Source organism: Mustela nigripes, unplaced genomic scaffold (assembly GCF_022355385.1).
Source record: "Mustela nigripes isolate SB6536 unplaced genomic scaffold, MUSNIG.SB6536 HiC_scaffold_76, whole genome shotgun sequence".
Lineage (NCBI taxonomy): Eukaryota > Metazoa > Chordata > Mammalia > Carnivora > Mustelidae > Mustela > Mustela nigripes.
Window position 1 is genome coordinate 1,012,151 of NW_026739491.1, and position 13,345 is coordinate 1,025,495.

At 55.6% G+C, this 13,345-nt stretch overlaps 1 protein-coding gene across 5 annotated transcripts in view; it reads left to right on the forward strand.

The window, feature by feature from the left end:
* The first annotated feature begins 3,264 nt into the window (after positions 1-3,264).
* LOC132008255 (tetraspanin-18) overlaps positions 3,265-13,345 on the forward strand; it is a 178,025-nt gene continuing 167,944 nt past the window's right edge. For 3 of the 5 annotated variants that reach the window (XM_059386785.1, XM_059386790.1, XM_059386788.1), the window contains exon 1: positions 3,265-3,562. The gene's annotated coding sequence lies outside the window, so the exon portion shown is untranslated. The other 2 variants (XM_059386786.1, XM_059386787.1) reach the window with 2 other exon arrangements.

Below are 13,345 nucleotides of genomic sequence, written 5' to 3' on the forward strand. Positions count from 1 at the left end.
ACTTTCTCACGGAAGACACCATCATACAAAAAAGATGAAAGGGGAACCGCTTGGGGTAAAAGCTGGGAGGGGTCTGGCCCCCAGTCCTTGGGCACCTGGGGATGGGACTGCCGGCCCATCTTGAGATACACTGAGAGCACCCAAAAGTGTCACTTTACAGAGGGGAACATGGCAGCCTAGGACAGGAAGGGAATTGTCGAGATGGCCAGGACTGGAACCTGGGCCTGTGGACTCCTTTTTTTGGGCCGTTTGGTCTGCATTAGGGTTCCCAAGATGCTGGCATGCAGATGCTCACTTCCAGTGTCCTTTGTCCAGTGACACAGGCTGCCCAACACTGGCCGTGCTCCGGAGAGTTTGGGGCTTTCGGGCCATTTCATCGATTTTTCCCAATTGTGGGAGAAAAATGAAGTCTGTGAGCCCCTGTGGGTAGAGGTGAATATTTTCGAAAGAACAATTTCTACTAGTACCCCAAACACGGGGGCGAGTCAAAAGGGCCTGAGTTCGATGCCCAGCTCTCCAGCCATGACTAAGATCTAGTCTGTGGTGGTTTTCAGTTTCCCCATCTGTCAAATGAAGTGGTTGGATTACAATGGATTCTCTACAAGGCTCTTTCCAGGATGGGCATATGGGGAATCTGGAACGTTCTGGGCTGGGCCACCTCTGGATTTGGGATGACCTAGACTCCAGTCCCTCAACAGTGGCCCTAACATGTCATTCCCTCCCTCCCGAGGAGTGCTGACCCTCGTCCATGCCCCACTCAACCTTCTCTCCCTTTCCAAGCCTCCCCCTCCCCCCCCCTCCTCAATTTCCTGATAAGCCATGACCCAGAGCCTTTCTTGCTTTTCTTGAAGAATAGCAAACGGGATCCCAGAGACCATGTGTCAAGCCTCTGGATGTAGGGTGGAGACACTGAGGCCAGAGAAGGGAAGGACTATCCCAGGGGTCACCCTGTGGGTCACCAGGATCACCTCCTCCTACCCAGGGCTATGCTCTTAGGGTCCTTCTGCCAACAAGTACTTTTTTTTCCTATGCACTTAGATTGCATTTCCTGGGGCATCAGAAGTCTTCAAGGAGATTGAAGGAGTTCACCCATGCTGGCCTGTGAGGACCTGGAGGTGGGGACTTCCCCTTCTGCTCCCTTTCAACCCTTTTGATCACAGCCTGGAATCTCAGTTTGTTGCTAAAGTGTCTTTAACACCTTTCTAGCCCTTGTTAATCTCCCTTTACAAGAGCGTGGGGCCTTGGGCTCAGTACCGTCCTTGGGCGGCTGTAAATATTTTGCTGGAGATTTTTTATTGTGGTTAAATATACATTGTTAGAATTTAATAACACTGTTTTATTTTCATTGTATTTATTTTTATGGGACCTTCTATTTATAGTAATGTGATGCTGGTTTTCCATTTATGGGAATGATATAACATTTCTTTGTAAAAACAAGCACATTTAAGTAAAAACAAAAAAACAAAACAAGAGTTGATTTAAAGAAAGCTATTAAGCAAACAGCCTTATCTGGTGCACAGATTCTCATGGAAGCAGGAGAATGGCTGAGGTCTGGGAAACTCTGACTTGGACCTGGACCTATGCTCCCAGCTGGGCGGCTGAGTGGTCCAACTGGCCTGTGCTGCCTTGCCCTGCCGGTGCTCCCCTCCCCTCTTCCGGCTTCTGCCAATCCCCCAGACCCTCCGAAACTCCATCCACTGCTCCTGCTGTCTCTGGCCTCCACCTCCCAGGCCCCAGTACCCTCACTAGGGGCTGAGCCTTTTCCCTCTTTAAATTTATGTGGCGCCTCGCGTCCAAGGAGGCCCACACAGACAGCCTCTTCCAACAGCATTCCATAAACGCAGAGCCTGTGGGGTTTCTCAGAGTAAAGGGTCAGCCTCCCCCAACCCTGTTTTGGCAGCGGAAGGGGTGAACATGGAGGCTGAATCCCTTTAGGGTTTTCTTGTCCCTGTTTTACAGAAATTGCACTATCAGAGATTTTCTTCCCTGGGGTTAAGCACTGCTCAATTGGGGTCCATCTGAAAATTCAGGCAGACCAGGTTTATCTCCCCCCAGTCACACCTCTCTTCTCCGTCAGCCCTTTCTCAACATACCCCAGGTGAACGGTTTGAAAGGATCAGATACCCTCAAAGTCCTCAGATGGGTATATCCTTTTCTGGGAATGTGGGCAAGGACAGGCAGAGATTTCCAGCCCCTGGGGCCTGACATTACCAATCCTCATACCCAAGACTGGAATAGGGTCAAAGCCTATCAGTCACTCACCCTTTAGTGTGAATCAGTTGACCAAGGGGTGCCCTGCAGAGCTCCTGTGTGTGTGACTATCCAGGGCCATCAGACACTCCACGACGGGAAAGCTTGGGGGGGGGACTCAAAAGACAGCCCCCCAGGGAAGAGGGGTGGGCATCCAGAGCCCCACTCATCTGGGGGTAGCCAAGCACTTTCACTTGGGCTCCCCCTTCCATCTGCCTGCTGGCTCAGTTGGTCTGCGGCAGGAGGGGTAGGGAGCTTCTCCACGGAGGAGGTTCAGAGGTTAAGTGTCTCAGTGAAGTCATGTGTCAGGGGCTGGGGAGGGGATGTGTGACTGAGGCCGAGGAACAAAGATGAAAAGATAAGTCCCGAGATTGGAGACACAGCGCCGGCCTCCAGCAATCAAGTCATTTGCATCTGGTCTGGGGTCAGCCCCGCCCCCTCAGCACCCCCGCCAGCGGCCTCTGTTATCCGCAGCCTGCGGAAGCAGCCCTTGGCAGGGTGAATCCCTCCGGCTTTCAACAGGTACTCCCGGGGCAGCAGGAAGCCCAGGAGAAGCAGCGAGGTCCAGATGGACGGTCATCCCCTCCAACCCTGCAGTCGGTTATGGGGCGGGGGGGGCGCTGCGTGAAAGTTTCCCCGGAATGAATACTCCGGGTCTAGCACGCCACTCTCCCACATCCCCAGCGTTATCTCCCGAATTCGGACGAAGCGAGGGCCCGGGAGCAGAGCCGGAAGGCGGGCAGGGGCTGAAGGACCGAGCAGGACAGAGGGTGGGCCCCGGGGCCCCGAAACATGGCCCGGAGGCCGCACCGCAGGAGGATACCGAGGCAGGGAGGAGGAGAGGGGCAGCCCGCCGGAGGAAACGTGTCTTCTCGGCGGCCGCCACGGCAGCGGTGGCGGCGGCGACTGGAGACGGGAGACTGGCGGGGAGGAGGTTTGGGGAGGGGAGGGAGCGCGGGGGAGAGGGAGGGACGGAGCGGTGGCTGGGAGGTGGGGCCGGCGGGCGGGCGGGCGGCTGCAGCTGCCGCCGGCGTCTCGGGGGCTCCAGGCTGCGGGGCGGACGCAGCGCCGAGCGATCCACAGCGGAGCCGCGCGAGGCCGCCAGAGCCCCGGCCCCGAGTCCCGAGCCCCGAGCCCCGAGCCAGCGCTGCCGCCGCCTCGCGCCACCGGGTCCCCGGACACGCCGCCGCCGCCACCGCCAGGAAGGCAGCCGGCGCCGAACAAGTTGCGAGCGCGCCTCTCCGCCTGGGGAAAGTTTCCCCCGCGGCCGTCGGCGGGAGTTGGCGCGGGGTCCGGCTGCTGCTGCTGGAAGGTAGGGGGCTCCGCACCTCCGCGCCCTGCGTGCGCCCCGCTGCTGCACCCCCGGGGATTTGGAGACCCCAGGGGCGCTCCCCCCGGCGACTGTTGGGTACGGTCGGGGATGGGGATAGAATGGGGGAGGGATCCCAGAACGGTCCCGGGGAAGCCCAGAAACCAAGTTCTACTTAAACTGGCCTGGGGAGGGGGCAGGGGAGACGTGCTTGCCCCATCCCCGCCCCAGATCCCTGCCCCGAATCCGCGGGCTAGAGGCTTCCCCCCGGGACAGGTGCGGTCCCAGTCGGCGCTGGGCGCTCTGGGTGGGTGATTGGGGGGCATCGAGAGGATGGCAGGGGGTAGCAGGTGTGGTTAACAAGGTTGGGGGCTCAGCGGGGTCTGTGCCCCGAGGGCGGGGGTGCGGGCCACGCCACTCCGTAGGAGGTCCGATAGAGACGAGGGATTAGGATCGAGGATCCTGCCGGGAAGATTGTTGGGCCCAGCCAGGGCACCGAAGGCGATCCGCCTTTGGGGTCCCAGCAGCGGGGCGGGGCGGGAGGGGCAGGGGCGCCACGCTTTCCTCCCGGGTCCCCCTTATCCCGTACAGGGTGTGCGCGGTTTGGGGAAGCGAAGCGGCGACTCTGTGGGTGCTCGGTGAGGTCCGAGCCTCTCTGGCACGTCCGGATTTACGGGGTATATATAATAGGAGTCCTCTGGGAGGGTTGCTTTGGCTCGCGTGGGCTCGCGCCAGCTTTGGATCCCCGCTAGATTGAGGTGAGCTGGCCCCCGCCAGGGGGAGCCCTTCCCCGGCCCTTTCACCCACAGGAAGGCGAGTCCTGGTTCCTGCGAGACAAATGCACGGAAACCCAGGACTTAGAACCACAGACCCTCCAACAGGCGCGGAGGCCCGCGCGGGGGAACCGGCCGCCCCCGTGGGACGGCGCGGGAGAAGTCCGAGCGTGGAGTTGGGGTACACGGTGTGTGGGAAAGCTTGGTCGTCAGGGGGTGGTTTTTCTAGGGGAGCAGGCGAGGTGTATGGTTGATTAAAATACTCACCCCAGGAAAAAGAACAAGAGAAACTTGACACTAACAGCGAACTGGTGTAGAGAAACGGGATGAGAGGATCAATTTGTTGAGGTTTTTTTGGGGTCTACAGCCCAAACTGCTGAATGCGCCCTTCTTGTAAAAGTTGTACCTTTGTTTCCTGCATGTGGCCAGATGGATGGGCTGGATGACTGTCTTGTGGGCACTTCAGATCTGTCCTGGGTGGGCACAAGTAAGCTGGCAGGCACGGGACCGGGTCATGAAGGGCCCTGTGAGATTTCAGCGGTCCAGGCTGAAGTGGGTTACTCAGCCTGCGACAGGGCCGCTCTGCTCCTGGGTCTGGGTCTACAGTCCACTTTAATCCGGCCATTTCACAGCTGTTGGTAAGACACCTGCGATACGTCCCTTTTTCTGACCTCAGCCCCCCACCTGCGTGCTTGGAGTCTGTGTATCTGTGCGGAGCCCTTGGGGGAAGCAGGATTGCCATTGGCATCTCTGAAGAGTATCAGCTTTGTCCGGTGTGGGCCTGCTGGACATTGAACGTGGACTGAAGGGACTCTTGCCTCCTCTCTTTAATTCCCCCCCTCCTCCCTGCACCCCAAGAGAGGACACATGAGCAAAGAACGGGCGGTGGCCTCATAGTGGCTGTGGGAAGTTTTCTTGAGTCTCTTGGCCAGCAGTGTGTGCTCACTGGACAGCCCTTCCCCCGCCCGCATCCCCAGAGTCCCCTGCAGAGGTCATGGAAATGGGGGGGGGTCCCCGAAAGAGAGTTAGTTGAGGTTCTGGCTTTCTGTAGAGCCCACCGCATGTTTTTGCTGGATGTTACCAAAATGCTGTAGGGCAGAGGTGCCAGAAAGATCGGCATGATTTTTATTTTGAACAGAAGGGGTGGGAGGAGGAGACAGGGGAAGGGTGGGGAGGCCCAATGGATGTCTCCGGGTATGTCTTCAAGACATCATGGGGCCTGAAAACAAAAGGAGTTTGGGGTTGTGTTTTATTTCTCGTGGTTCTTGTTCCTCTGTTGGAAGAAAGCCTCCTGACACAGCCTGGACCCTGGGACAGTGTGATCATGGGGCCCCTGAGGGCCGTGAGCTCCTTCTTTCTGTGGCCCACTCATGACCCACCGCACCTGCCCTGAGGAGAAGAGGGACTTGAGACTTCGCAGGTGTTTGCATTTGGGTAGCTTATCACGTGTGGACCTGGTATAAACTCCAAGATCTCTGATTCAGCAAAATTTCAAGCCTTGGAAATTCAGTCTCCTTATCTTCCCGTCCCTAAATCCATTACAACGCTGGCCCTTGGGACAGCTTTATCCCAACCCGAGGCTGAAATGGCAGTCTACTGGGGCACTTTCTAGAAGCAGAAGTTTGTCTGGAATTGGAGTTAGGATACTTTGGGTCATCTAGGGAGTAGCCCCTCCTTCTTTAAAAAATTCCACGTCAGCCTGGAAAGAGCTACTGAGTTCCTGGATGAGGTTTTAGTGGTGTGAGGGACGGCTGGAACACGGGGTTTGGGGGGGGTGTTGAGACCGGTGGGAAAGGGGTGTGGAGGCAAGGAGTTATGGCAGGGATTTGTGGGAGGTGCCAAGGAGGGGAGGAAACAGCAAGGTTTGGGGGGGCTTGGTGGGGGCTGCTTTGAAATGGACCTTTACTGGATCCCAGGGGGGCTCTGGAACAGTCACTTTCAGCCTTGAACCTGCTTCCCCAGTCTTTAACCTGAAGGCGTTGGCCTGGGAGATCTTGGTGGACTTGCTGCTGAAAGGCAGGAAGGTATAACTTCTTGAGGCAGTAAGCAGCTTTTGCTCTGCCTTGAGTCCAGCGGAAGGCACCTCTCCTGCTGTTTTGCCCCATCCCGCCCCAGCCCTGCACAACATCAGACTGCTGTTTTGGACGGAGAAGTTAATGTCAATAACCGGTGCCTGCTGGGAACCCTAAGTCTGTCTGCAGGCTCACAAGGGTGCCTGTCTCTGGATGCTTGTCTAACCCTCACTCCCTTTTCCTAAGGAGAGCCCGTGTTGGTGGCTGGGCGCCCCTTTGAGGGACCCCTCCTTCCAGAGGGCTGGAAAAATCAGGAACATTTGTTCGTGCTCAGCTGGTACGCGGCAAAGGGAGGGGGCCTTGGAACCAAGCACTTTGGTCCCCCCGGAGCAGATGATCGGTCGATCGAATATTTCTGCAACCTGATGCAATGGAGCAAAGCTGCCAGCTTGGGCTCCTCCTGCTATGCGGGCTGGCACTTTGGACCGGAATCAGCGCTTGGATCCCGGGGCAGGAGCGTGGGTTGGGGGCGGGGGGGGGGGGGGGGGGATGGGTGTGTCTGCCGTAAGGAAACTCTTTTTGAAAAGAGACAGTGAGAGATGATGAGCCCCAGTGTCTGCAGCTGGCGAAGTAGGTCTTTCATGTCCGCGCTGATTATCTTATGGTTCCACCCTTGTCCGTTGTCTTCTCCCAAGACCGCTGCTTTAATTAATAAATCAGACAACTCGGAGATGAGCAGAAGCATGTTCACTGGTTCTGCGCATGTGCGTCTGGACCGAGAGGCAACAGGGTTTGGTGGGGGGAAGGTCCCCAAACTCTGAGAGAAGACACTTGTGTTTGAGCCCTGATTCTCTTGCAGGTGGAGCTGTGTGACCTCAAGGGAGTCACTGGCCCTCGCTGAGCCCGTTTTGCTCTTTCTTCAGCGACAGCGTTTGGATGGTGGTTAGGCTGCCTGGGTTTGAATGTGTGTGAGGGCTGGGAAAAGTCTGCTTTGAGAATGGACCTGAGTTAAAACCTTGTGAATATTCGCCTGATAGCCCCATCCTCGTGGCAGGGAGCCCAGTGTGACGTCACCGAAAATATCCTGGTTTCTGGCACTTGAGGGATGATATTCCCTCCGCTAGTGTTTGCCCATTCTCTCCCTTCCATCCTTTGTTTCCTACCCTGAACCACAGTATGAAGACCGTATGTGCGGATAATGAGTTTAAGCTGATAAACAACTCCCAGATTCACCCAAATAAAAGGCCGTCTTGCTAGAAGACGCTTGCAACTTTAAAACAAATAATCTGGCTTCTCTGCTCTGTTGCGTTATGTCTGGCCGGCCCTGCTCACCCCCTTTGTCCCCTGCCCCTTGTTCTGCTGCAGACACAAAGGCTAGACCAGGGGTGTGTTCTGGGCTTTACGGGCTGCCTTGCCTGGGGCAGCCTCCTCCTGCTGCCCCCTTGCCTCACCCCCCTGGCAAGGTTGGTGCTCGGAGCTATGGTGGGGGTGATCTTCGTGGTGGCTCACGTTGTGGGCATGCTGACCATCAACCAGCAGCTAGACCAGACTCCATCCCATCTGCACCCGCAAGGCTGGTTTAGATCTTGTCCCCATTTGGCAGATGTTAAAGTAAGGCTCTGAAAAAAATCAAGTGAGAAGTGGTAGTACCAGGATTTGAAACTAGGCCGATCTGTTGGCCCATCCAGGGCTCTAAACCCCTCTGTGATATTTCCTCCTTGCGTACAGCCGCAGACAGAACCTCCTGTGAGCCCCAAAGCCCCAGGAACGTGAGCTTTGAGATCCCATCAGGCCCTCCTCGCTGCTTCTGCTTGGCTTCTGGGCTCAGAGCCTTCTGTGGTTCCCTCTTTTCTCTGTCCATTTCTCAGCTTTCCGGGAAGTCAGTGACCTAACTGAGCAACAACGGGGTGTTCCTGGAATAGGATGCGTGTTGGAGTCACAGTGGTGAATTTGAACCCTGTTTCTGCCCCTGACTGGCTTTATGGCCTTGGTTTCCTTACCTGAGAAAAGCAGCAGAGCAACAGTCATAGCAATAAAACCATTCAGCTAAATCAGCCGCCGCCGCAGAGGACTCCAGCTCTCCGCGACTTAACATTGCAGGTGTAATTCCTGCCCGCGTGGCTTGTCTGGGGCAGGTCTCTGCTCCACACAGTTACTCAGGGACTCAGGAGGATGGTGATTCCACCATCTTGGTAGTGACACCTTCTGGAATATGTGGCATCGAAGTTACTGCCGAAGGGCAGAGAGAGGTGGGGGAGGCCCTTGGATGCCCAGCTGCCCCAGCCAGAAGGTGACCCTCATCATACCAGCTCCAGTGCTTGGGTCAGATCCGTCACGTGGTTCCCCAGCCAGCTGCAAGGGATGCTGGGAATGCCAGAACATGCGTGGAGATTTGCTGAGCGCTAACTCTTCAGTTATACTTTCCAATAGAGCACTTTAAGGATGAATTGAGATGATGCATTTAAAGCTTCCCGAGTAAACCTGGTATGTTGTCCACGCGTAAAACATGGACGCTTCTGTTTTCTAAGAATCCGTGGTATGCGTTGTTCTTTGTAGATTTCAGGCTGTGTACAGGGAGGGGATCACAGGGGAGATGGTAAAGTGCCCATAACACCCTGGAAGGAGGTGGCACGCAGAGGCGCTAAGGGACTTGCAAGTGAGTGTGCAGCAAGGACACTAAGCTGGGCCTTGACCTTCATTCAGCCTAGTGCTCCCGTGGCCTCCTTTGGCTTACTGAAATTTACTGTCCTGCGAACTTCTGGGGTCTTCCAAACCCTACCTCCTATAGCTGCTCCTCCCATATGCTAACAGCGTCGCGGGAGACTGCAGGCACTATCTGGATGCTGAGGGAGAAGGGTGGGGGGTGAGGTGAGGGAATCCTAGTTGTAGGTATTCACAGTCAAAGCCAAGGGCATTCGGTGCCCCCACACACTGCTTTGGGAGTTACTTTGCAGTTCTTAAGCTTTGGAGCCCCGCCCCCACACCCCCCCACTGGCCATCACCTACAGAGTTACCTGTGGTTCCTGTCCCACCTGTGCAGCCCCGCCTCGGTGGCCCTTTTGCTCCTTTGTGGGATTGTGCAGAGAATGAGAGGGACCCTCCAGCCCAGATTTTCTGCCGGCAGGAAGACAGTCAGACCCAGATTGGGATCCTGACCCATCAGTTAGTGCTCATTCATTCTCCTGGGACTCAGTTTTCTTGTCTGCAAAATGGGGAGTATATGGGAAGCCATAAGGCTAATCTGGCCCGGGTGCGTAGTTGGTATCAACATGTTTGTGTATCTCTTATCTGCCACCTGAGTAGGAAGGAAGGGATGCCTTGTAAAGGATCAGCACCCAGGAGAGGCTAGAAGTGGGCCCAGCACCTTGGCCTGTAACTTGCAGATGGGAGGTGATGCCCACCCCCCCCAACTGCCCGTGGTCTCAGCCTCTGCTCTCCTGTTGAACTAACATGCCTTTCATTGGCAATGGGAGAAGAACTTGAAGCTCTGGCCTTTGGATGTGGGCCCCATCTTTTGGAGTCTAAATACCCTGCGGGGGAGGGGTCTGGGGTACGGCTGGGCACCCCCTCCCACTTTGCTGCCTTCCTGGCTGGGCCAGATGACAGCACTCTCCCTGGCAGTGTTGCTCTCTCTGGACCTGCGCTTTGGTCTCCTGGGGGAGGGGCACCCCCCCACCACCACCTGGTGCCTCACATTTCCAGGCCTCTGCCAGCAGAGCAGGCCCGGGCACTCCTCTACTGTGGGTTTGAGCCCATAGGGGAAGGATGTACTTTCCCAGCCCAACCATAAACACCTTCCAGAATAATGGGGATTAAGTGTTCCCCTCAAAGGAATAGCCAATGGGTTGGACACTGGCGTGGAAGTGTCTTTGGTTAGGGAGACAGTGGTTCCTCAAGACCGGATTTTGAGGGCACCACCACTCCCCGGGCATGGTGGACACTTGCACTTGGGGGCTGAGGAGAGTGGCCTTCTGCCGGAGCTGCCGCCAAGATGCTAAGGAGGCTAGCTGCCTCCTGCTTCTCAGAGAAGCGCATGCGGGCCACGGAAGCCTGGCAGTGGGTGTCGCGGGATCCCTCAAACACACCTCATTCACTCCTGCCACCAGACCTCACTTCGGCCGCCTCTGCCACATGAAACACTTGGAGTGGGGCCTTGGAGTAGCTCGAGGGCCCTAAGAGGTGGCTGGTTTCCTAGGGCTGCCGTGACAAGCGACCATGGTGGGACATGGAAGCCACAGACAATTCTCTGCTCCCAGTTCAGGAGGCTAAAAGCCCTGAGTTAGGGTATTCGCAGGGCTCTAGGAGATGGTCCCTCTTTGTTCCTCCTTAGTTCTGGTGACTGTTGGCAATCCTTGGTGTCCCTTGGCTAATGGACAGGACCTGGTGCCTGTTCCCATCATCCACGCTGTCTTCCCCTGAGTCTGTCTTTGCTCTCCCTATGGGGACACCAGTTCTACTGGATTAGGGCCTTAGGGCCTCATCCTAACTGATTACATCTGGAAAGACCCCATTTCTGAATAGGGATACATTCGCAGGTCCCGGGGGTTAGGACTTCCACATATCTTTTGGGGGTCCACCATCCAACCCGTAACAAGTGGGTACTAGGATTGCCCCATTTTACTCCCAGAAAGTCAAAGAATGGGCCCAAGTTCCTGCAGCTAAACCACTGGCAAGTGATCGGTAAATCGGTCTCGGTACATTTCAGTTTTCTGAGCAGTAAGGAGGGGATTTACAGCCACCTCCTGGTGCAGCGAGGCGCAGAGAGGAGGTAAATGTTTGCATTCAAGCACACTGGGTCCGCAGCGAAGCACCTGCCAGATGCTGCTGTCGGGACAGGCAGGGTGTCCTGTCTGGACTCAAGGAGCAGGGACGTATGTGAATTGTGACCAGTTACAAGTAGCATGTTTTCTAGAAATAACAATTTGAAATGACTGAATGGAAGGCGCCAGTGATGTTCTTCCAGCCCAACTTTCTGGAGTCGTCTTCTTTTCCATGTTCTCCTACGTTAAGAATAGCCCGTTGAGGGCGCCTGGGTGGCTCAGTGGGTTAAAGCCTCTGTCTTTGGCTCAGGTCATGATCCCAGGGTCCTGGGATCGAGGCCCGCATCGGGTTCTCTGCTCAGCGGGGAGCCTGCTTCCCTTCCTCTCTCTCTGCCTGCCTCTCTGCCTCCTTGTGATCTCTGTCTGTCAAATAAATAAATCTTTAAAAAAAAAAAAAAAAGAATAGCCCCTTGAGACAAATTGTCCCTGCTTTACTCTTTATCCCGGACTCTGTTTCGTGCCAGAAGTCGCTGTGACTTTTGCAGGTTGGGCTTTTCTCCCCAGGGCCAACGTCTGGGTCTCTCTGCTTGAGGAGGGAGCTTAGGGGGCCTGAGCAGACAGCTCTGGGCTTCAGAGCCCACCCCAGGGGAGCCCCAGAGGGTTTAGGGGTTCAGCTGATGCCGTTGAGGGTTGAGATGAAGGCATGAGGAGGCAACACGTGATCAAAGGTTCAAAGGTTGGGAGTTCAGCTTCCGAGCATAAGGGCCTCAGTTCAAATTCTGATTTAGTCCCATACCATGGCCTTTGTTTGGCCTTTGACAATTACTGAACTTTTCTGTGCTACCATTTCACTTCCCAGAGTTTTACGAAGATAGGATTACAATGCACAAATACGTCTCTGAGGATTGAGTGGGACCTTTCAAGGATTCAGTGAATGCCAGAATTAGTCTAGGTATTTTATTGTCTGCTTCCATCAACGGAACAAAGGTGGGGAAACCCCACGGGGTGTAGCTTGGCACCTGGGGTTGAATCGATGCTCAATAGGTAGGTGCTGAATGAATGAGTGAATGGGTGAACTCCTCGTTCTAACATCTTCGCAATCACATCCCTCTTGCTGTGCACTGAGGCCTCTAGCCATAAGCCCCTTGTATGTGGGGCACCGAGATACCATGGAACAAACAAGTAGGGATCCCTGGGTGCTATGGAAAAGTCGGGAAAGGCACTTACATCCGGTAGTAAGAGCAGCATAGGTCTGCTCGTGGATTCAAGCGAAGGTTGAAGCTTGGAGAAGGGGAGATGGGAAGACACTGGGGAAGGGGAGCCTGGATGGTTGTGGTCACCCCGGAAGGCAGGCCGTTTGGAGGCCTGGTGGGAAGAGCCACATTGACGGTATCCAGTGTTCCCATGGCAAGCAGAGACACACCCCCACCCCGGACCAGTTTTTTTTTTTTTTTTTTTTTTAAGTAAACTCTTCCTCCAACACCGGGCTTGAACTTACAACCTTGACCCCAAGATCAGGAGTCAAACCTTCTACCGACTGAGCAGGCCAGGTGCCCCTCCTCCAGGATTTTTACCTAACAGGTGCACCTCACTCGAGGCAGCCCAGATCTGTGAAAATGCCAGCTGGGCCAGGGGACCCCCATTCAATTTCCAGACGGATTAGCTCTCGGATTCCCATTGCTCCCTCCTGCCTTAAAAATAAAACTCAATTTACGGAAGCTCGACTTCCACACTTTGTTAGGAAAAACATCTGTCGTGCAATGTGATCGCGCTGGCTGTCTTGCCTGCGACCCTTCTGTGGATTCTCGATTGTGTTCAAAGGCTTTCCCACAGCCCCTGCCCCCTCCCATCCCAAGCGGGCCTCTCTCCTCCAGCCCACCTGCCACCTTGCTTCCTTCTGTCCCCCCAACTAGCAGCATGGCCCCTCCTCATGGCACTGCCCCCTCCCTGCAATACTTTTTCCTCCCTCTTTAGCTATGAGAGTCCTCTCATCCTTTGGTCCTCAGCCCCTGCATCACCTCCTCCAGAAAGCCTTCCTGGACTCCTGCGTAGGCCAAATTATCTTCCTGGTGGCTCAGATTGCACCCTTGTTGACTTTGTCACTGTCATTCTTTAATGTCTGCCTCCCTCACTGTAATGCAGGTCCCCAGGACAGGGATTCCCTCCCCCCGACCCCCGAGCCATTGCTCAATGCTGCATCCCAGGCTGGGCGCATGGGCATGGGTAGCTGGTGACTCTGTT